At 40.3% G+C, this 25,393-nt stretch overlaps 1 protein-coding gene across 1 annotated transcript in view; it reads right to left on the reverse strand.

Annotated features, from left to right (window-relative positions):
• The window catches only part of LBHD2 (LBH domain containing 2), a 106,499-nt gene that overhangs the window by 48,307 nt on the left and 32,799 nt on the right, over nt 1-25,393 (reverse strand). The window lies entirely within an intron of this gene.

Below are 25,393 nucleotides of genomic sequence, written 5' to 3' on the forward strand. Positions count from 1 at the left end.
TCCCTTTGGGAGTTCGGGTTCCAGGCTCCCCTTGATTCTGTTAGCTTGTCACTGGGTCCCCCCCCCCCCTTGGGGTTGCTTTAAATTTTGATCCGCGGTTTGGAAGGTGGGTGGGGCTTGCCAAGTTTCGAAACTCCACAGCCGTGCCTACAAGGACTCTGTTCTGCTGGATGTCTCCGGGAAGGTGGAGTGATCCTCTCTAGCCTGGAGTAAAGCCTGGGCTCCATTCCTGGGGACATTTTCTTGGCAACTGTATGGAAGTGTTTTGCCCTTGCTTCTTCCAGGTTGTCTTTTGACTCCTCAATACAGTATAGTGTAGAAGTCCTGGTGGCTTTTGCACAAGGTCTACTAAGATCGGCCCCAGTCAGCTAGTGCTACCGCTTGCTAATGTGACCTGGAGGCTATTCTATTTAACTCTGAAACCCATAGACCAGTATTTCTCAACCCTGACAGCAAGAAGTTGTGTGGACTTCAACTCCCAGAATTCCCCAGCCAGCATGCTGGCTGGGAAATCCTGGGAGTTAAAGTCCACACATCCTCAAGCTGCCAAGATTGAGAAACATGCCATAGCAAACAGACCTTCCCAAACACATCCCATGTAAGTTGAAGGCCAATAGACCAAGGACATCTTGTTGGAGAATGGTGATGTATATTTTAGCTGGGCCCACACAACATGCAAAGCAACACGGGAAAAGATTACCCAACTCACTGGTAATTTTGCCAGCCTCTCCCCATGCCCCAGCATGGCATGCAACTGGTTAACCAGGCTTTCCTGGAGGCATTTATGGTGTCCATATCCAGAGTGGGCACCATTCCAGATTTGCAGATATTTTAATTTGAAACCAGCATTTTCTGTCAGTTTCAAATGCTGGCTTCTACAAACCATTATTGAAAGCCACTTTGGGTCTGTATTCTGATTAAGGAGCTGTGTCTGAGGAATGGGGAAAGAGATGACAAAGCACACATATTGTTCAGTATTTATTGTGACATTGCAGATCAGACAAAGACAGCCTTAAATTAGGTTTATGCATCACAGTAAAGCAGTGTTTCTCAATTTCAGCAACTTTAATAAGTATGGACTTCAACTCCCAGAATTCCCCAGCATGTTGAAATCTACACTTCTTAAAACTTCTGAGATTGAGAAATGCTGCACTAAAGCATAATGTAGTTTATTGTTTTTGGTGTAATGTAGATGTGGTTCAACCTATGATTCAGGTCCACATGTAACTTTGAAGTTCCTTTTTTGTGTCTCTGAAACTCCCTCAAACCATAGCTGCTTGAAACTGGGGATGCAATTTCCTGTCATTTTAGGCAGAAGCTCACAAATTGTAGTACTAAAATAAATTTAACAAAGCCTCGCCTATGTGGATAAGACACTCCTGCCCCTTTGCACTGTTACCCCACTAAAAATTGGCCACTGCTCTCCCAGAAATCTTAAATGCATCCTCCCACAGCCACTAAAAGCTTGCCCCCTGCGCTTTCTAAATAATGGTGTATGGTTTACCTAACTGTTGTTTATTCAGTATGTTATCTGTGATTAAACATAGTTTACTTAGCCACCCTTGGCTGATCTCAAAAGCAAAGTAGGGATGGAGACGGTTAGTAGTACCTGAAAGTGAAACTGCCTGGAAATTGCTTATAGACTAGACTGGAAATCTGAAAAAATATTCTATAAGAAGGCAATGGCAAATCATTTCTATAGGAGTTATAGCGCTTTGATCCAAAGCTGAAAAGATGCTTTGGAGCAGACATGGACACTCATGCTAATGCTACTGTCTACACCTCTTTAAAGAAGCTATATCTTTTCTTGGACCTGTATGATAACCACACAATCCCAAGAAAATATATGTTGTGCCAACAGCATAGTCATGTCTATTCCCAAGTAGCTCACTCCTGCTGCAAAGCATCATTTCAGATTTCATTTGAATCTGAAGCTCTGCACATCCCTACACTTCTGTATTGTTACGATTATGTCCATATTGATGATGATGATTATGTCAGTGTTAGCTCTTAGCGATTGCTTAGATAGTTTGCAGTCCATGATAGATGTGTCTGTATAGTTATTAGGAACTGAGCTCAACTCAAAGGAGACTTTATGATTATACAAGCTATGGCCAGCCTGTTTCTTGAAGAAGCTAAGATTCCTCCATAAAACCCACAATTATTTCTTTTTCTGTTATTATTCCATTGCATCTGGTAGATAAAGATATACTCCATCTGAACCTGGAGGACTCACTTTGAGAGGTATTCATTCCAACAAAATTGAATCCCTCTTTTAAAGTAATCTATATACTGCTAAAACCCTTGCGTCTGTAACCTTCAACTAGGTGAAACGGTACATCATAGGGCAACAGTTTTTGAGCCAGGGTACCTCAGATGGGCTAACTTACAGAATAAGTCCAAAATCCAGGACCCATTTCTCCCATGGGATTGAAATTTGGGAAATTTCTGGCTGCTTCAGCACTGCTGTACTGCTGCAGTGCTGCGGTCAGCCCAGGTCATGTGATTGTCATTGGCGTATCCTCAACCTCTTTCCTGCCTCCCTCCATCCCCTGTGCCCAATTGGCTGGCAGCAAGGCCCAACAGGCAAGTGGCGATTGGCTGCTTTGGAAATGAGGCAGAAATTTGAAATCTCTTAATGACTGTGAGCGTTGAGGGAAGGATGAGGGAACAATTTGGATGCCTGCTGGCAAGGTGGGCACCAGTGGTCAATGGATGAGCCCTCTTCCTTGAGGGAAGGGGACCCTTGGGGACACCACGGAATAGGGAGTGGGGGTGCAGTTTTCCTCATGGTCTGCGGCTCCCTTTGTTTCAACTCTCCCCAGCAAAGTGGCAGGCAGTTCCACTGGTCAGCTGAAGAGGAGGAGGAGGAAGCAGCGGCCTCACCCAGGCCCTCCTGAAGGTCGTGAGGGGAGGGCAAATGGCATAAGCCTATATTATATGTAGAAAGGAGGGAGGAAGGAAGAAATCCCCGACCTCTTTCTCGCCTCCCTCTGGCCCATGTGCACAAGCAGCTGGTGGCAAGCCCCGAGGGGTGAGCAGTGATTGGCTGCTTTGGAACCAAGGCTGAAATCTGAAATCTCTTAACGGCTGTGGGCGTTGAAGGAAGGATAAAAGAGTGACTTGGGTGCTGGTGAGGTAGGCTGGCTGGGGGATGCCAGTAGTTGATGGGTGAGCCCTCTTCCTCACTCAAGGGAGGGGGCCCTTGGGGACACACCAGAATGGGGAGTGGAGGTGCAATTTTCCTCATGGTCCCTTTGTTCCACTTCCACTCAGCAAAGTGGCAGGCAGTTCCAAGGGTCAGTTGAGGAAGAGAAGGAGCCTTCATGGATTAGAATGACTAGATTAACTGAATCCTCTAAATCTAATCCTAACAATCAACAGTGTTATATATGAATCTACTCTCTGGTAATGCATGATTTGGCCCTAAGTTAGTTCTAATGATTAACGCTTCTTAGAGCAGTCAGCTCAATAAATGAATTAGTATATTGGGCACAATGTAGTATTTTGTCTGTCTCATTTTACAGCCTTCATTTTACAGCCTTGCTTCAATAAGTAGCAAACCTGGTTCAAGTCCCATCAGCCCATTTTCTGTTTTAAAATAATATTTTGTTTTGAAATATTTATCTTCCATTTCTAGAAAGTAAATAAAGTGTGCTTACAACAAGAAGTAAATATTAACTGCTTACTTTCTTCCTCCTCCTCCTCCTTCCAAAATCTGCAAAATGTGTAACATTTACAAGAGCAGTTTGGTTGTCCCTGATCTGAATCACACAAAAATCAAAAGAGGGGAACAACATTGAATCTCAGCAGTGAAAGCATTCCACAGTATTGGAATAATTACAGTAAAAGCTACTATGCCTCCAGTGTAGAAGCATTTTGAAAGTCTATATTAAGGGCTTACTTACAGAAAGTATTAATCAAAAAGCACTTTAGATTTTTTATCCCGCCTTTATTATTTTTATAAATAACTCAAGCTGGAAAACATACCTAGTACTCCTTCCTCCTCCCATTTTTCCCACATCAGCCCTGTGAGGTGAGTTGAGTTGAGAGAAAGTGACTGGCCCAAGGTCACCCAGCCGGCTTTCATGCCTAAGGCGGAACTAGAACTCAGTCTCCTGGTTTTTAGCCTGGCGCCTTAACCACTAGACCAAACTGGCTCTAGTTACAACAAAATGAGTTGGGTTAGAGCCAGACTTGGGCAATAGAATTCATTTTAAACTCTGGATGATTCCAAGCATGTTTAGTGAGAAATAATGTCCATGAAATTCATCTCCCCTTCTATTATCTAAGCAAAATGGGACCCACAAAAGTAATTCCTTTCCCTGCCAATCAGGACCATGCCATGCAAGAGATCCCTTGAGGCCAATCTGAAGAAAAAGCATACCTTCCTCTGGTCCAGGGCTGCTTGTGACAGGAGAGGCAACCTGATGGTCTCTCTTACACCAAAGTAACTTGGCCAGGAATCTCATACACACATACAGTCCAGTCTAATATACATCTCTTCAACCCCACACAAGAAATAAGGAACACTGAACACACCGGAGTTTCCTTCTGAGGAAACATGCTGAAGATTGCATTATAAATAAATTTTGTTTTATGATCTTAATGTTGCGGTACTGAAGATAAAGAATATAATGTCTCTGAAGATGTTCTGATTTCTTTCCCTCATAGGTGACCATACCTCTCCTGTCCCCCTTCCCAAGGTTCACAAAGTTTCCAGAGGATTTTTTTTTAATCAGACAAAACAAAAATACCCAGTATTTTGCATTTAGTAGAAGAATTTTCCAGTATAATGATCCTTCTTTTTAAAATTATATTTACATTTCCTATAAATTCTCTTGTGCATATATTACAGTACACACTTTGACTTTCCTCACTATTCAGATTTGGAAGAAACAGACTCAGGGGAAATTAAGCCAAATAAATATTTACCACCTATCAACATGACAGTTGGCTAAGGGGACCAATATACAACAGTATAAATATCTTCTGTTTGTACAAGTATGTAATTGTGCAAACACAGTAACAAATGATCTGTTGCCAGGATCTTGATCCTTCTCATTTTATCACACACACTTATGTAATCCACTCCCACAGTATCCCAATCTTATGTTTCTCCTGACATACCCAATTCTCACTTTCATAAAATGTTCATATATAGAGAGAAGTATGGATATAGAATTAAAATAGCTCTCATCAAAGTGAAACACCTGTAATCAAGTGGCCAATGTGATCGTACAATCTGCTGCTCAGTTGCTACATGTTGATGCATAACTTTAAAGTTAAATGCCCAGCATTAGAAATATGCAATATATATTTTAAAAAGGAATGTCCAAGGAAGGCTGGGTATTTAAGACACCTGAAGGGTTTTTAAGAGACTCAAAAGGATCATGGCATTTCCACCAAATTTTATTGGCTGATACCTCACCACCATCTTAATTAACATCTATAGAAGATTGCAAACAAAATATTTTTTTTAATCTACCCCCTTTCTCAGTGAATTACAGTATCCATATATTTAAAAGGCAGCCAAACAATCCCATTATTATGAAGCAACATCCCACACCCTCGATCTGGATGCAAGCATGGGAGAGGTCAGTTTCACAACAGATGGTCAGAAGGTACTAGAAGGCTACATGAAAATTTGCAAGAGTTACCAGCTGAAAAGTTTAGTTTGTTCAATAAATCATAGTTAACAAAATAGATTGGAAAAGCTTAACAGAAAAGCTACTTCAGGGCTATTGCTCTATACAAAAAAAGCAATTTCAGAGATGCTTGTCCAACTACATCTTGAAAACAAAACTCTTTTAAGAATTCAGCTGGGCCCATACATTTTGGTTAGCCATGGTATGTTTAATTATGGTTTGTTGAATGAATCACAGTGTCCAGATTCATATAGCACAAAAACCTCATCCACACAACTGCTGGCTTTATTCCCCAACTAGAAGCAGTATTTTCCTTCTGCTATGCTGCACCTGACAGTTATTATTACTTTCCCCTCCTTGAGCCAGCTGGTAACTGCCTTCCAGTTTCTTTTCATGATGAAAAAAATCCATTTTAAAGTGGCAATCAGCTGGTATTCTAGTGGAGCAGCAAAGCTTGGTGGGATAGTAGCAAAAGTGCAGGAAGGAATTCCAAGGTTGGACAAGATGAGAGTTCCAGCTAGTGGGAAGCTGCCTCCTGCTCCAGAAAAACACTGTAAAACCATCTTGGCAGCATTTCCTCTGGAGCAGAGCTAAATTATAGTTGGTTGAGTTGGTTTTTCAATCCCATGGAAGCCTCATGACTCATAAGACATGGCAGGGAGGGGAGACACCAGTCTCGGACTGGCACAGTCTCATGCGTGGAATGGCCTAAGTCAAAACCCAACTATGGCTTAGCATAAGGAGTGAACCCATTCACATCCTAATTCCAAAGTTCTCTACAGTCTATCATTTCAGATTTCTGGCAAGAATCATCTGTCCTTCTCCTAGCACCTGACTGTGCAGAGAAGCAGAAAGAGAGAAAATAAACATTATGAAGAAAAGGAAGAAAAAGAGCAGTGATATAAAAAGAGATGGTTCCTGCCACCACTGTCAGGAAACTCCTGCTAGGTTTCTCTCTCTCTCTCACACACAGACACACATACACACACAGTGCTTGAAGCAGTTATTGGCAGGTTAAATAAATAAATAAATAAATAAATAAACAAACAAACATACACACACATACATACACACACACACACACACACCGCTATTCTGTATCTGTTTTATAGCCAGAGCTAAGAGTCTGGGCTATGTCTGCCTGACATGTGCCCTTATGGTTAGCTTAACCTTGATTTATTCAGTTAGCCCAATGTACTGGTTCATATGACAGACTGAATGATAAACTAACCATGCAAACTGGGTTTGCACAATATATTAGGCTAAAGTGTGACTGTGGTTCAGTGTATTGGGTGAATGCAGCCAGTGTGGTATAGAAGATATTGGTTGGGTCCACTGAGCACACACTAAGTCTGTGTGTATGTAAGTATGATTTATCTGATTTATGACCTAGCATGTTATATGATTCTAGCCACTGTGGTTTAGTTTTGGATTTCTGATCATCACAGGGTTGTAGGGAACATACAGTTGGGTTATGTGACTGTAAAATATACATTTTATACTTCCAGAGGCCTTTCTGTTTCCAGATAATAATGTAAAGTCTGGAAGTACCACATATTTTGTGACATTACCCGATTGTCATTACAGATTGTCAGAACTCTACCAATATGAGCAGGATTGAACAGGAAAGGCTATGGTATCTCTGACAGTGTTCCTTCTGCTGCTTTCTCTGTACCCGGTGTCCTTTTCCTCTTGAACTAACTGTGCTGCCAACCTTTAACCACACCAAGACAGGACCACCAGAGGATAGATTAAATTGATTTAGGCATATTAGGCAGGCCCAAGAGAACAATTGGGGTAATTTGCTTCTTGGTAAACTTGCACACAAATCTACTGTATTTAAGCTTCCACAATATTCAGTCAATATAGGGTAACAAACTGTGGGAAAAGAATCATGAGAACTGTTTCTCAGTCTTATGGTTATACACATTTATCTTCATAACGAAGTAGGACCTGGTTCTCTGGTATTTTTATCTGACTGAACTGGAGTGACTTTAATGGAGCAACTTTCTACTGATGCTTGGCTTCCTGTGGCAGAAAAACACTCAGGCAAAACTGCCCCGCCATTAAAATACACCAATTTCTAGGAGGTGCAAATCATACAGTTGAAGGAAACTGAAGACACTAAGCTACTTATTAATGAGCATCCTGAAATAAATGGGGATATTAACCTGTCAGAATGCATCTGATGGGCTTCTTTAGACAAAACTGTCTTTGCCTGAATCACTTTTGTCTCAGATGAACACCTGAATTCCAAGGGAAAAAATACCATGTCAGAATACCAAAGTCATGAATATATAGATTATGTAGACATCAAGGGTGAAAGCTACATCACTTCAGTTAACAAGGCTTTTTAGCATCAGGAACAAGTGCTGTCTACATGTATTATCAAGACTAGGATGTAATTTTTTCCTGTAATCTTAAGCAGAATAAATAATATGAGAGGTACGATTCACTGAAACTCTAGCTTGTTGGGTTTTTTTCTTTATTTTCTTCAACGGAGTTCAAAGCAGTACTCATTGGCAGGGTTCTGATAACTTGCTTAGCCATGGTTAGCTGCAGAAGGAGGGAATCCAAACAGGTCTGCCTGGAACATTCATACAGAAAGAATGAAAATGCCTCAAATATGTTACAGTGACCCAGAGGCAAGGGTTCCTCCATCCTTAATTCCGACAGCCTGAGGCTTAATTTCATCTGTCATGAATTTGGTCTGGCATAGGATGAAATAGATTGTTGAAAGCACATTCCGCCATATGCCCATTAGCCCCTAGGTGTCACAGGACTTTCTGCCTTCTTTTATTTGCACGCAGCACACTAGGTTGAATCATAAGCTGCCTTTCAATGCATCTGTTTGTTAGTCCTGTGGAAATACAGTTAACAGAATTGGGTGACATAATTCTTCATCAACAAAACAGCTTCATTAACGTCTTTCATCCACTCAAAGGCTACCTGGAAGCAACTGGCTTTGTATCATGCATATTGGTTGGGTTCAGCCACATTATAGTATACGTTGTGACAAACAGCATTAGGAGACAGTGTTCCTAGTGTTAACAGAGTTATAGATTTTTAAAAAGTCTAAGTTACATTAAGTTCCTACAGTTAGTATGAAAGATGTACTTTTTTTTCAGTTGTACATAAATACTTTGACAAAGATTTGAAGCTCAACATAGGGAAATTCAAAACAGATAAAAGAAAGGCTTTCATATACAACACACACACCCCATGGAATTTGTTAATTCAAGGAAGATTGGGCTACCAATGGCTACTAGTCTTGATCACTGCACCCAGTACTTTTTGAATCCTTAACTATCAGCTGCTAGGAAGCACCAGTGGAAGAAAGCAGTCACCTTCCCTTCAATCCTTGTGACCTTTCCAAATGCACCTGAGTGACCAGTGTGAGACATAATGATGGACTAGACCTACCCCTGGCTTAATCCAGCAAGGCTATTCTTACTTTTATATATTCTTCCGGAGGAATGTGCTTAATCTGCTTTCCATCAAAGTCAGCTTTAGATTCTGGGTTGAAGATTCTGCCTTATGTATGCAATGTTAGGGAGGGGAAAATACAGAAACAAATGTTGTAGGCCTGAACTTCAGCTGCAAAAGCTGCAAAAAAGAAAAGAAAAAGAAAAAGAAAAAGAAAGAAAAAGTACATGCAAGATGTTCCCAGGCATGGGTACTGTACAAAGGTTTTATTTAATCATTGCAGTAAGTTGGTTGTCATCTTGGAGCTATCTCAGTATTAGAAACAGCTTAGGATGTTGATCTGGAATTGGAAAATTGATAAAGAAGAAGTGGTTAAGATTGCCTTTCTCTCTAGACCTGTTTTCCACCACAGACTGTAGCCTTCATGGCTTGCATCCTCATCCTCATCCTCATCCTCATCCTCATCCTCATCCTCATCCTCATCCCATCCAGTTCCATCTGCAGGTTTCCCCAACATATAGTTTCCTCTTTTAGAGCCAAGTTGTTCTCCTAGCATCTGCTCTGAGAACTCTTTAAAATTTGGCACCTCTTTTGGGCTGTATCTTCTTCTGAGTGAGGCAGGAGAGAGGAGAAAGAGAGGTAGACCAGATGTGTTGTCCTGAGCTTCTGGCCTGCAAGAAACCAAGCTAAGCTAACTTGGGCAATGGTTATAGGCATGATCTTGTATCTCATAGCAAATCAGTGTGACTTGTTTAGTTGTACAGAGTTCTCTAAGCAATTTGTACTGCTCTGACTGCCAGCCTATTTCTTTGCAGGGGGAGGTGGTAGAAACTGGGAATAATGTGTGTGAAACTGTACTTAACCTAACAGCTTGTTTTTCAATGCTGGCAAATACTTGGGGCCTGTTGACCTTTTCTTCAGCATGTAAATACTGGGGGAAATATACACCCACCCACACATACACACATATACATACATACATGCACAGTATGAATGGAGAATCTTAGACACTCCAAGGCTTTAGAAGAATCAAGAATTAAAATGTTTCTTGGACTCTAATATGTGTAATGGAGTGGAATGAAGTGGACGGGGTAGGTAGAAAGGCTGAGAATCTGACTGCACTTCCACAGGAAAACAATTCCATTGTGCATATAGAAAATCAGCTTGACATGAATAGCATAATCTGCGTAATTGTTCTTGAAATGTTCATTTTTAATGTAATGTCTTCAAAGAATGAAGTACTCTAGCATCCCTATACCACTCACAGCCCAAAATCTATGATGTTGGTATATATCTGTGTATATCAAGGGGAAAAATGTACACACTAAATTATTTTGAATGTATAAATTAGCCATTCACAATCTGGAAGCCTCCAGGTACATTTTGACAATTTGCACTACCCTTAGCTATTATGGTGGTGGATAGACTGGTTGGAGTTAAAAGAAATCTATTGTCCAAATATATCTGAAGGTTATAAGTTAGGAATGGCTTTTCATTTCTGTTCTTTTTGTTTGATTGATTTTAATAGCCCGTTGCTCTTTATCCATTTTTGCACCAGATACTGTACCAGTGTGGTTATCCTGAAAAACTGAAATCAATTTATTTTTAGTCTTCTTTTCCACCTCCCCTTTTTGTATATCTATAACAAAATGAAGAATTTCTAAAAATCTGAGTAGTGTTTTATTTTATCTGCACAGAGTTTCTGTTCAGCTTGTACTTATGCAGCTATTCTAAACTCTTCTGTAGTCAATATTTGTAAAACATTGGATTAAGAATTTGTTTTTATAAAAAAATGACAACAGCAACATATTTTTTCTCCTAATCATTCTGCTTTGCTCAGACTGTTATGGCTACAGATGCAATGAGAAGTGACATAGGAGATCTGGCCGAAGATGGCTGCCAATCACAGAAAATCAACTAAACAATAAAAGCAGAACATTTAATCACAGATAAAATGTAATCAAGCAGCAGGAGAAAAATCACAGTAATTTAAGTGTTTCATTGCACATCTAAAAAACATGTTGGGTGGGATTGGTGCCTGCAATATGGGCAGACCTAAAATGTATAAAGCAATAATGAAGCCACAATATAAGCCATTTAAAAATTAAATTGAAGAGATGTATCTTGATTACATTTCTAAAAGCAAAGACCTGCTAGCCTTCAGAAGGCCCATAAGACCTGGCTGTTCTCCCAGACATTGGGCTCAGGTGGTTAGGTGAGCCTGTGAGATATTGTTAATTATTGTTGAAGGTTGTCCCAGGCTGCCACTTTTTCATTTTATTCCTGTATATTCTTATTTTTCATTTTCATTTTGTGTCATTATATTGACATGTTTAACTGTGTCTGCTGCTCAGAGCTGCTTTTGTGAGATGGGTGGCCGTATGAAATATAAAAGCAGAGAGAATTAGTTCCATTCTGTAGTTCAGTGGGCCCCGTGAATCTCTGTGACTCTGATATGGCCACACCAAGACAGGATCTGCCTCTCCTAAACCTTTCATGGTGCTAAGCATCACACTTACTGAAAGTGACCATCTAGTTTACTTTGAAGATCACAGTCTTGTGTTTTTCTTCTTCTTCAGCCAAATGGACCCCAGAGTTGCTTACAAAAATCAGTGTAAGATAGTACCTGTCCTCAGACTTACAGTCAGGCATGTCTGCAGGGAATGGTAAAAAAAAAGTCAAGTTGGAGCCATGATGGTATGATCTAAGCTCTCCCTGTTTTGTTTTTTGTTTTTGTTTTTTAATGTGGGGAGCTTTTTATTCATGATGCACATAAAAAACAGGTAGACCATCAGTCACACTACGTGGCTGCCGTCTTGACTTTTTTAACCATACCCTGCAAACTTGAAGTGGGTGATCAATAGGTAGCATTTGGAGAGCAAAACACTGGCACATATTTCCCTTACAACAGTGTGCATTTCTGTTTAAATCACGGTCATTATTTCTAAATATGTATTTATACATATTCATTAACCTATGCAGTCTTAATGCAAATCCACATTTTTAACAAATGAATTGTGATTCCCTCTTGTTTTGGTAGGGGAGGTGATATGTAAGGGTAAACTTAAAAAGGCAAGTTGAACTGGATTTCATGGGTATCGGCTAATTCTTGCGGGGAACTTCATAAGCTATCTTCATTAGTGAATGGAAAAGGATGTAAAAGAATCAGTAGCTGACAACAGGCTATAAAGAAAGGCCCAGTGCACTCAATAGTTAAATGGAAGGCACATAACAAAGCCACTTGGATAGTCACTATCTGGGGCACTATTAGCATGGAAGAAAATGAAATACCAAAGGAGTACCAAATAAATGAACAATTTTATGGAATCAATCTAGCTTTTTTCTTAATAGCCCATCTTTAATATGTCCTTATTCATTCATTTTCAAAAGCAAACAATACAAGTCTCCCAGATTTGGGCTGCAAATATCTGGGCAACCACCAGATGGCATGAAGAGATATAAAAACTCTTTTGCTGTCATCTAGTGCTCTTCTGGGTTTTGACTGGTTGCTCACCGCTGAGGTTCTAACACAGGAAAATAATAGTCCAGCAGACAATACATCCCACCAGTCTCCAGAAGAGGTTGAGGGATTTACAGCTTAGCCAAGAACAGATGCAAGCTTTGCCTTTTTGTCTGCTGTTTAATACCTCCATAATTGACTGCCTTGGATACCATTTCCAAACTGCTTTTGCTTCTTAAATGGAGCTTTAAATTTCCCCATTCCCTTGTTATTCTGTATACAAAAGAAGATTTGTAATGCTTCCAATGCCTTTAGAAAGGAATGGAAATGCCCTGCTAGACAGTAACTCAGCTTGTTGTCCTAAGTAAGGGTGAAGAGGGCTCTAACTTCTTTCAGGCCAAAGCCCAGAATTATCAGGTTGAAAATAACTCTGTGAACTCGAGATGCTTTTATTAATGGGAGAAGGGCACCATGAAATCCATCTCAAAGAAGTAAAACATAGTTGAGTTTTTCCTGTCTGCTTTATGCAGGATGTGCAACATTTTTCAACTAGAGGGACACAATTTTAAAATTATTTTTATTTTCCGTTTCCAAAGGCAAAAGTGCAGGGACATTTGCAGGGAGGCCAATGAAGTCAAGCTGGCAGCTGTGACTGCATTATTGAAGCCTGGCCCTTTTTTATTTGGGGTTGTACATGCAACATGCTGAACATAAAATTAAGGTAGGGCTTCAACTGTGCAGACACAGTGCCATATTGACCCCCCCATCCCCCAAAGCACACCTACCCAGGCAACAGGCAGCATGGCAGTGATGTCAGTATCCAGTTTGACCTAAAGGTTTTAGGTCCCCCCCCCCTATTTTTTTTAAAGGGAATAGGCATGTCTAGCCTGTGGAAAGGTAATATACTATTTTCTGTGTTTTGAGTTTAAAAAAATGTAAAAAATCATGGTGATTTTGGTACTAAAATTTAACAGGGTGATCTTAAGCTGCAGAAGTTAGACCTTGAGTCACATGTATCCTATGAATTGTATCTTATTCAGCTCTTCTGTACAAGGAGAACCCTATTCTCATTTTCACCACTTCCCTATACTAATGAAATTAATTAAAGGAGACAAGACCATATCTGCTGGCCTAAGACTTCACTGTCCATTGGCTCTCTCTGCAATCTCCATGAGAACAGATGAGAATTGGTGATATATATCTGTATTTGCATAATGTGCTGTCACACACTAGCAAATCATCTCTTAGATGAGCAGGTGTTCCCAGCTTGTGATTATGACTAATAGTATCGTCTTGAGAAATTTGGGATCACTGAATAAACTACAGTCATGTTAACAATAGGACACTATCAGATAGAATGTGTACAGTTCTAGGCATATTCAAAGCTATGCATGATCACACACAGTAGTGAAACCTGAAGGTTTCTTCTATGTGCACCTATTCAAGGCCACCTCATTTTTACTATATATTGTGCTTATAGTTTTGTTTCTCCTGTTACATGTTTTTTCTTGTTATTCTGCAAGAGCCTGACATACAGTTATTTAAAAGCAAAAAGTGCATGTACTTTTGATCAGTATTTTTTAAATTAATTAATTAATTATTGGATTTATATCCCACTTTTCTATCTTTTTGATAATCAAAGCAGCTTACAACAGTAAAGACAATGAAAAATGTAACAAAACAACATTTAATACAATTAAATGCTTACGAACAGAGGTGAAGTCCTCTACCCCCAGTTCTCCTGTAAATGAGGTTGTACAAGGTTAGCTCAATAAGCTGGAAAAGATTTGAAATCTTTGGCAGTCAGCAGATATATATTTCTTGATAATAGTTTCTCTTCTCTGAACTGAGAAGCAGGAATGTTGCCTAGATACACCCAACATACTTTTCATAAACAGCAGGAAGAAATGCTGATTCTACTTTCCTTTGGAGAGAAACAGCATAGCTTAGCCGAAAACATACCAAAAAAAGAGAAATTTCTCTATGGCCATTTCCAGTGCAAATAATGGGGAGAAAATGAATTCCTTTTCCTTTTTGAACTAACCATGGAATCCATAGAAAGTGTTATGAACTTATTTATAGGAATTTAATTTGGTGGATATATGGTGACCTTGAAAAGCATCTCAGTAAGAATATACTTTTTCAGTTCCATAACAGACTTGTCTTCAACTTTTTATTATTTCAATCTTTAGTTGACTGGATTGATAATTGTAATACAGGCCCTACTGCAATATCTGATCATGATCCACTAATATTATCAATCACTGTAAGAAAAATTCATGCTGTTTTTTCAAGTTGTTATCTAAATTCATCACTATTTTAAAGATTCACATTTTATAAAATAGATGGAACAAGACTTTAAAGCCTCCTTTATAGGCTTCATATACATATTTAATAAAATGTAGAACAGGGTGCCATTTTGGAGTGCCCAAGGGCTTGACCTCATCAACTGAAACCATCCATTCAGGAAGGAGGGCAGCTACTGTAAGATGGTGGCCTCAGCTGCCAGTCTTCTCAGATCTCCCATAAGGATATCATAGTTCATGTTATCAAAGGTCCATGCCCAGGTCTAAAACCTAACTGGAAAGGATCCAGAAAATTCACTTTTTCCAGAGTTTCTTGCAGTTGCCTTACTACCACCTTTTCAACAATCTTCCTTTAAAAGTTGCCTTTGCAACAATATGGACATGGTTTCCTTTGCCCTGGATGCCATCTATAATCCTGGTATTTCCTAGTAGCTTCACATCCAAGTATTAACCAGCTAACCCTGCTTAGCTTTTTGAAATCAGCCAAGATCAGCTAGGTGTTACTATCAAGCTGGGTAAGAAGTTAGGATCCAGACTTTCTCAGGACAGAGATGTCAGTCACTCTGTTATTTGACTCCTCTGACCCTCCTACCCCATGGCAGAAATAAAATGGTGCTATCATTTTTTAAAATTAGTATTACAGTAGATGTGAAGTTAGAGAGAACATCTGCAGTTCCAGGAACAAACTTGTAGTATGTGTACAGTATAAAAGTCTGGTAATGCAAAAGCTGCATTATTGCTACTATCCTCTGCTACTCTCTACAGAGTGCTCATAAATCTTTCCAAGATCGAAGGGAAGATTGTTGTTCAGTGGTAGAGCCTCTGCTTCACATGCAAAACAACCCAGGTTTAATCTCTGGTCTGGTCTCTGTCAGTCTGAAACCTGGAAAAGCTGTTGCCAATCCATGTAGATAATACCAAACTAGTTGGACTGATATTTCCCTATTTCTCTTTTGGAATTGAGAACCCTTTTTTGACCAACCAAGAAGTTGTCAAATTTCTGGAAAAGATGGCAAGGCTAAAAACTATCCAGTACATTCCTCACATTTAACTGAGTGTACATCACCTAGAGATCCGTTACTGAGTGGTACAAAGATGCAATTAATAAATAATACAGGAAAATATTATTTCCAACGGAAAACTCAATTATTTTTCACATGGGCCGAACTCTGGAAATGTGGAAACCTCTGTTGTGCCACATCACCCTGCTTACCCTCCTCTGTTCCCCCAACTCATGTACCAAAATAAAGGGATCTATGGCCAATGGAAAATGGACATCAGACAAGTCAGAGGGGCATGCAGAGGAATTTGCTCAGTATCTGTGGGATAAAATTGCTTGGATTTGTTCGCAATTGGACACCGGTTTTGTTGGAGGTCCAGAGGAGATGCCTGGGGTAGAGTCTTGCCTAGTTATCTGGGAACAGTTTGAAACTGTTGGACCCAAGGAACTGGACAGGGTCCTTCGAGCTGTGAGCTCAGCCACCTGCTCCCTAGATCCATGCCCCTTCTGGCTTGTGAGAGTGGCCCAGGGGGTGTTGTGTGAATGGCTCTAGTGGTGGTCAATTCTTCTTTGAGGGAGGGGGTTGTTCTGTTGCCTCTTAAAGAGGCTTTGGTGCGCCCCCTCCTCAAGAAGCCATCGCTAGATCCCACCATACTGGACAACTTTCATCCAGTATCTAACCTCCCTATTTTGGGGAAGGTGGTTGAGAAGGTGGTTGCACAACAGCTTCAGAGAGCCTTGGATGAAGTGAATTATCTGGATCCTTTTTATTCTGGGTTCAGACCTGGGTATGGGACAGAAACAGCATTGGTTGCACTTTCTGGCATGATCTCTGGCATGGGCAGGATAGAGGTTATGCATCCATCCTTGCTCCACTTGACCTCTTGGCAGTTTTTGATACCATCGACCATGGTATCCTGGATCAGTTCAGGGGACTGGGGGTGGGTGGCATGGTGCTGTGCTGGTTTGCCTCCTTTCTCCAGGGCCAATTCCAGTCGGCGATGATTGGGGAGGAGAGATTCCGCCCTTGGCCCCTACTATACGCTCTCCCCTATCCTATTTAATATATACATGAGACCACTGGGTGAGCTCATCCATCACCACAGGGTGAGGTATCATTAGTATGCTGATGATACCCAACTATATATCTCTGCCTCTGGCAAATTAAGTGATGCTGTGGACACCACAGGAGGCTGTGAGGGTCTGGATGGAGAGCAACAGGCTTCAACTGAACCCTGGCAAGATTGAGTGGCTTTGGGTCCGGGGTCCTGCTGGTTCTGGGACTATACCATCTTTGGTGCTGGATGGGGTGGCACTGCCTCAGACAGTCCTGGTGAGCAATTTGGGGGTCCTCCTAGACTTGTGACTCCTGCTTGAAGAGCAGGTGGCAGTTGTGGCTAGGAAGGCCTTCACACAGCTCCAATTGCACTCCTTCCAATTGTTGTGCACCAATTGTGCCCCTTCCTGGATCAGGAGGCCCTGCTCACAGTCACTCATGCCCTAGTCACCTCCAGATTGGAGTACTGTAATGGACTCTACATGGGGCTGCCCTTGTAAATTATCTGGAAGCTTCAATTGGGGCAGACTGGGGCAGCCCGGGCAGTTATGTGTGCTTCTAGAAGAGCACAAATTACACCTCTGCTTTGCAAGTTGCACTGGCTGCTGGTTTGCTTCCAGGTCCAATTCAAAGTGTTGGTTTTGACCTTTAAAGCCCTTCATGACATGGGGCCAGGTTATCTGAAGGACCATCTCTCCCCAGTCACATCAGCCTGTCCCATTAGATCTGGCAGGGAAGGTATGCTGCATGTTCCAATGGCCAGGGACTTGCATTTGGTGGGTCCCAGGAGGCGGGCCTTCTCTGCCATGGCTCCCTCCTTGTGGAACATTCTCCCCCCTGAAGTGAGGCTTGCCCCTTCCCTGCTGTCATTTAGGAAGTCCCTCAAGACCTGGTTGTGACATCAGGCCTGGGGGTTTTGGGAACCGGACAGATTCTTAGATGGTTCCCCTATGACTGATATTCTGTTCTCTCTATGGGGTTTGTATTTTTAAAATCTAAATTTTGACAATTTTTGATAATGTTTTTATTTTAATAATCACTTTTTATCTTTTTATAATGACTGTTTTTATCCACTTGTTATTTTATTTAATTGTTGTATGCCGCCCAGAATCTCTTTGTGTGAGATGGGTGGCTATATAAACATGACATATCAATCAATAACCCAGTTCTACACTTGATACACCTGTCAGATGGTACAGATAGGAGCATAAGGATATTACTGTATATCGATTAGATAAATTAACTGCATTAGAATGATTTGATTTGTTCTTTTCCCCTAGCCCATGGATGTTAAGGGAGGCATGAACTGGCTTTTCTTCTGCATCTTTCTCTGGCAAGAGTTATGGAGAATCCTATGACTTCCTTTCCAGAGGCCGTCCCCTAGTTCCTAAGTCCTTCTTTCCAGAGATATTCCTTTATTTCAGTGGTGATAACTGCAAGCAATAATATAAAAGGGCAGGATGGAGTCCACACATGGGCAGAGCTAGCAGATACCCTAACCCAGTGTTGTCCAAACTTGGCCACTTTAAGATGAGTGGACTTCACCTCCCAGAATTCCCCAGCCAGCATGAGGAATTCTGGGAGTTGAAGTCCACTCATCTTAAAGTGGCCAAGTTTGGACAACACTGCCCTTATTTTTTTGCTTTCTTTTTTATCTGTGTGAAGCTATTAACCCTCATGGCTTAAGGTTTTTATGCATTTCTCTCTTCAAAATAATGGGATATTATACCAATTTTAGGCAAGGTGGCAGCAGGTGATTGATGATCTGAAGAGGGCACACAACTGCAGGATTGGAAGTTTTCCATCCTTGCTCTGTAGGAAGTCGCAATCAAATACTATCCAGTGGGAAAAGAGAGGCATTGAAATTGCCAGTCAATAGACAGCAGGACTTGAACCAGAGACTACACAGTTTATCTGGTCACAAGTCTTCCATACTTTGAAGATATATTCCTATGAAAATAATGGACACTGTCTCTAACTTGTAGTTACCTGTGTAAATCAACATGTAAAAAATGCCTTTTCTCCTGTTGAAGATTATAGCCTAGATGGTTGCTTTAGAATCAGATGTGGGAGAGTTTTCACAATGTGCTAAACCATGGTTTTCTAACCTTAGCTTGTTAAACAAACCCCAATAGGCTGGCTTCACATACTGTAAATCAATGTTTCTCAACCTCAGCAACTTTAAAATGTGAGGACTTCAACTGCCAGAATTCCCCAGCCAGCATGTTGAATTCCACACATCTTAAAGTTGCTGAGGTTGAGAAACACTCCTGTAAACAATGGATTGCAAGCCACAGTAGGTGGGTTTACACATAGGCTAAGCCACAAACAAGGTAACCCCATTATGATGTAGGGGTAAACTATGTGTTTTTAAACAGGGACATCACTAGGGTAGGTCAAAAAGATCAAGATGGTGGCAACAATCATGTGATCAAAGTCCTGTTCCTTTTTACATGCATAACACACATAAAAAAGAAGCAGGACTTCAATTGCATGGTTGCAGCTGCCATCTTGATTTTTTTGACCCACCCACAGAGGGGCCCCTGCTTTTAGGGCTCTGGCCCTCCTCAATGTTGGATCAGCTCAGAAAGTAGCAAAATCTGCTTTTTGTAGAGGAGGGAAATAGCTCATCCCAATTAATCTGAATTCTAGAATATTATACAGGAAACTCAGATCTCCACTCTTATCTAGCATGACGAAGATTACAGTATTTTTTTTTAGATTTTTTAATCCCACCTTTATTATTTTTTATAAATAACTCAAGCAAACAAACCTAGTACTCCTTCCACCTCTTCTTTTCCCCACAACAGCCCTGTGAGGTGGGTTGGGCTGAGAGAGAGTGACTGGCCCAAAGTCACCCAGCTGGCTTTCACGCCTAAGGCAGGACTAGAACTCACAGTCTCTTGATTTCTAGCCTGGTGCCTTAACCACTAGACTAAACTGGCTCTTATTAATAGTGCACCATATTATGGTGGACATTATTAGCACTTGCTACATTTAATAGAATTTGAGCTATTCATTTTTAAAGTGACCATAACTTTTTGTTTAGACAGACTTAATGACTCTTGCTATGAAAATAGCAGATAGGTTGAAGGATTAGGGGCAAAAGGAAGGGATAGCAGCAATTAATGATTATATCTATTTGTGAATGAATTGAAAATTGACTGTCATGGTGGAAGGCAGAGGTTAATTCACTCAATTTGCAAAAATAAGATCATGTATAGGTGGAAAAGAATACTTTTCAGAAATAGGACCCTAGCAATCCATTTCATATGCTTGCAAACTTCATACTTGAATTTTCCCTTTCATTACTAGCAACCTCCCTTCTGTCCCTTGCTTTTAGTGTATTAAAAGGTAGGCTGACAAAAAGATTTAAGAATTCCAAAACCTGCTTTTTAAAATATGTGGCATTTTAGCTGGTCCTAATACAGGTATTTGTGCAGAACTGTCTTGCCAGGGATCTGTACAATCCAATAAATCAAGCAGAACTGAACAGTTGCTGGCATTTATATTTTCAAAGGAGTAACAGGCTGTGCAACTCGATGGCTCTATTTTATTACACAGCCACATCTAATTACTTCCACTTATTCAGCCAATTAGGTATCATAATAACAATAATAACAGTAGAACTTTATTGCACCAGTTAGACTTTTCCATTGTAAGTTGGAAATGGATTTGTAACAGAAGCATTTGCAGTGCTGAATATATCTGCAATGCCCTTCTCTCTGACCAAAATATTTCTATTATGCTTTCTCGTAAGTAAATCCATTCAAAGTCCTGTCCTTTCCAGTGCTAATTGAAACTTTCTTGTATACTGTTTCTGTCCAATTTATTACTTCCTGTTGATTTTGGCTAGGGAAATTACATCCTAACTTGCAAACTGAATTCTTAATTCTTCAATTTCTGTTTGTGTTCAGAGAATGCATTTTATTGTTCTTTTCATGTCTAAGAGTAGGAGAATAACATGGCACTATTTTTAAATAAATGAAAAAAAATAGCAGGGAATTAGTACAGTAATAAATGCCTCTCTTCTCCAGGGAAACAGAATCTGAGACTTCATCACTTATCTTCCCAAGCAAGATCAACAGGAAACAATAAAAAGAATTGAATTCTGCACAAAGGAACCTTTTGGCTAGGCAGAGTAAAGATTAGACATGCCAATGCTACAATCACGCTTTACAGCAAATACAAACAAAAAATTGCAACAATTGAAGGCTTAAAAATGTAAAAGAACTAAGAAGATCCTGAATTGCAACAACTTGTCAAAGGTACCACCGGGAAATTCCATTAGTAATCAGGGGTAGAAACCGGGGGCCTTGGCAGCTTTCAGTTCCAATCAGTTTAAAGTAGTGTTATCAGTGGTCAAGGATTATTGGACCTGAAATCTAGCAACATCTGCAAGCCACTGGATGGCAATTCAAGAGAAAATATCTGAAGTGGAAGCTAACATTGTCTGAGAATCCATGTACTGCTTTAATTCAAGTGTGCACTGCAGATACAGCTATGCAAACTTTCTGGCCCAACAGCTGCTCAGACCTTTAATGGACATGATGGATTGGCACTACGAGAAGTATTAATTTAGAGTGAATTAAAATTAGATACTTTTAATCTTATTAGTGTCCTACCATGCATTTAAAATTTTTCCTCTTTTGGTACATTGAAAATTATAATGTGGTAACAAATTTCAAATGTCTCTAGGTCTACCACTAAGACTTCTGAAGAGTTGCTTGTGGTCCTGTGCACTCTGCTGTAGAATAAGGCGTTTCCATCAACTTGTTTGTTTAACATTCAGCCTACACAAGAATTTTATGAATTCAGAAGTCTGATCACTTCTCTGTGACATTCTGATATCAGCTTTGAATATTTCTGTCCAAGTGTGGAAAAAATATAGGATATTATTATGGTTGGTTCCACAGTCAGCCAGATGTTTAGACTGGATTTTTATCCACCTATTGAGTCCTTCCCAAGGACCTGGGAAAGGCAGATGTTTGATGATATTAAAGGTATCATCACAGAATGTGAGCTGTTCAAGTAAAGCTGCCTTTTGCAGTTGACTGATGGTGATTTTGTCAGTTCCGATGGTCTTCAAGTGGTACTCCAGATGTTTTGGGATTGCACCCAAGACACCTATTACTATTGGTGCTGTCTTTGCTTTCTTTTGCCACAGTCATTCTATTTCTATTTGCAGTTCTTTGTATTTTGTGATTTTCTCCAGTTCCTTCTCTTCTCTTTTGCTGTCTCCAGGTATTGCAATGTCCACTATCCAGACCCTTTTTGTCTTTCTTATCAACAATTGTTAAGTCTGGGGTGTTGTGTGGCAGGTGCTTGTCTGTTTGAATTCTAAAGTCCCAGAGCACTTTAGCTTCTTCATTTTCTATTATTTTGTCTATTTTGTGGTCCCACCAGTTCTTGCTTGCAGGCAAATGGTATTTCTTGCAGATATTCCAATGCACCATTGTTGCTACTTTGTCATGCTGCTGTTTGTAGTCAGTCTGTGTGATCTTCTTTCAGCATTTAACTAGGTGGTCCACTGTTTCTTCAGCTTCTTTGCAGAGGCTGCATTTGCTGTCTGTTGCTGCCTTCTCAATTCTAGCTTTGTATGCATTTGTTCTTAAGGCTTGGTCTGGTGCAGCCAGAATTAGCCCCTCTGTCTCTTTCTTCAACTTTCCTGCTGTTAGTCATTGCCAGGTCTTGTTATCTGCTTTGCCTGCTAGTTTGTGTACTGGCCATGTGATACTTTGCCTTGCCATGTCTCTTTTCTATTCTTCATTTGGTCTTTCTTATAGGCCAGTTTGGTCTCTTCAGTATTCAGTAAGCCTTCATGGTTTACTAGCTTCAGTGCACCTTCTTCACTGTCCTTCAGATATTCTTCCAATGCCCTTTTTTCTTCTTCAACTGTCTGGTGTACTTGCAACATTCCATGCCCATCTATGCTCCTTGGGAAGTAGAATCTGTCAACATTGCTACATGGCTGAAGGGCACGATTCATTGTCATTTTTTCTGATCTTCCTATCCAAGGCTTCTAATTTTGCTTGAGTCCAGTCCACTATTCCAGCTGTGTATCTAATGACTGGAATTGCTCAGGTGTTAATTGCCTTGATGGTATTTCCTCCACTGAGTTGGACTTTAAGATCTTCTTCACTCTCATGATGTATTCACTACTAACCTTCTTCTTGACTTCAGTGTGCTTGATGTTGTCAGCTTGAAGGATGCCCAGGTATATGTAGTGATCTTCTTCATCCAGACACTTGATATTATTTTCATAGGGCATCTTGATTCCTTCAGTTTTCACTATTTTTCCCCGGCTGATGGTCAGGATGGCAAATTTGTCCAGGCCAGACTCCATTGCAATATCTTGGTTGTATATTCAGACAGTGTTCAGCAGTGATTCTATTTCAGAGGGTGTTTTTCCATACAGCTTCAGATCGTCCATGTAAAGAGGTGGGATAGCCTGGCAGATGGTTTTGATGTTTGATAGCCATGGCCTGACTTGTTCAGTATTGTTGACAGAGGAATCAATGCAATGACAAACAGTAGTGGTGATAGTGAGTCTCCTTGAAAGATTCCTCCCTTGATGTTAACCTATCCCAGTCTATCACCATTGATTAGCAACTGTGTCTTCCATTGTGCCATTGATCTTTGCACAAAGCTTCTGATGTTTCTAGTGACTCCTGTTATTCTAGGCATTTGATTATCCAATCATGTGGCAGGGAGTTGAATGCCTTCTTGAAATCAATCCAAGCTATGTTCAAGCTGGTTTTACTTCTCTTGCAATTTTCCACAATCATCTTGTCAATTAGGAGCTGATCTTTTGTTCCTCTGCTGCTGGGGCAGTTTCCTTTCTGCTCAAATGGAAAGAGCTTATTTTCAACTAGATGCTGTTGGACTGCATCAGCTACCACACCAGTTAGCAATTTGAAAGTTGTTGGTAAGCAGGTAATTGGCCTGTAGTTGCCTGGTGCTGCCCCTTTTGTTGGATCTTTCATTATCAGGTAGGTTTTGCCAGATGTTAACCAATCTTCAATTTCATCTCCTTGCAGTATGTTGTTAAACTGCTTGGCAATGAGTGGGTGCAGAGCAATCAGATGTTTCAATCAAAAACCATGCAGTTCATCTTCACCTGATGCTGACCAATTCTTGATCTTCCTTGTCCTTTTCTCTACCACTTCTGCTGTTATTACAAGTTCTTTCATTTCAGCTTCTTTTTTATTCTTATCCACCTCCTTTATCCAAGCTGCATTCTTGTTGTATTTCTTTGGGTTGTCCAATAGCTGCACCCAGAACTGCACTGTTTCTTCTTTGTCAGGTGTTGACTGGTTCACTGCAGTCTCTCCATTGATGGATTGGTAGAAATGTTTCTGATTTGACTGAAATTGGAGATTCTGCCTTCAACTTTTCTTTCATCTCTTCTAGCTTGCTTGCATCTGATCTTAGCATGCTGATCTGATTTTCCAACCTGATCTTCCATTTTGGTGGTGCACTGCTTGGCTTTTTTTCTTGTTTGTTGATTTTGCATCCAAGGTATTGAGTTATAACTGCAGCCATGCTGTACATTAGTTGGTTTGTTTCTTGCAGTGAGCTGGTGCTTATATTTGATATTATAGTATTGGCATCTTTTAATACTTGTGCTAGCTGTTTCTTTGTAACAAGCATCAATGCAGACAACCTTATTCTGTTCTTTTTTGTGCTGTTCAAGATACATCATATTCAGTAACACAACAGCAAAACAAGAACTGAATTAAAGGAATAAAACTGACATTCCCTAAAATTAGCTGCCATATTAATATCCATAAGACAACACTTCACAGCTATTTCAGAGATTATATCAGTAGTTAGGCACCATACTAGGTCTTTGCCCATCCCTATAGTTGAATTTAAAAAGATGTTATATTATACTGAGAACTTATAGCAGAGAAGACAGAAAAACATTACTAACTCATTTGTTCTATGTCATGGGCTAAGGAATTCTAGGAGTCCACATATCTTAAAGTTGCCAGGGTTGAAAAACACTGCCAGAAAGGCATAGCCAGCCACAGATGGAGATTGAATTTATTTATTTACAATTTCTGTATCCTGTCCCAGTCAAAGGACCCTGGGCAGTGTACCACCAAAAAAAGAAGGGAAAAAAAGCAACATTATTAAAATTAATTAACCTATCCCAAAAGGAAGGTCCATCAACAATTAAACAGGTTTAAAAGTTGTTTTAACTGCTACACCAGTTTAACTGAACACCAGGCAGAAAAGTGTTGGGGCCCCTTACAGAAAACGTCTGCTGTCTAAGCCATGCCCCACATATTGCTTGTGGTGTGAGGGGGACCTTCAGCAGGTCCTCTCAGGATGTTCTACCAGATAGGTAGTTTCCATACAGTATTTCACAGATATAGCCTTGCCAGTAGGACATTAAAATGAGCTAAGGTAAAATCTCTTCTCCATTTAATCTGAGCGATGCTAGGCAAGTATTGAGTCTCCAAATCACATCTAAGTTCTCTGTGAACA

Source organism: Python bivittatus, unplaced genomic scaffold (assembly GCF_059951505.1).
Source record: "Python bivittatus isolate LINGU-HERP-01145 unplaced genomic scaffold, Pbiv_v1 ctg000580_np1212, whole genome shotgun sequence".
Taxonomy (NCBI): Eukaryota; Metazoa; Chordata; class Lepidosauria; order Squamata; family Pythonidae; genus Python; species Python bivittatus.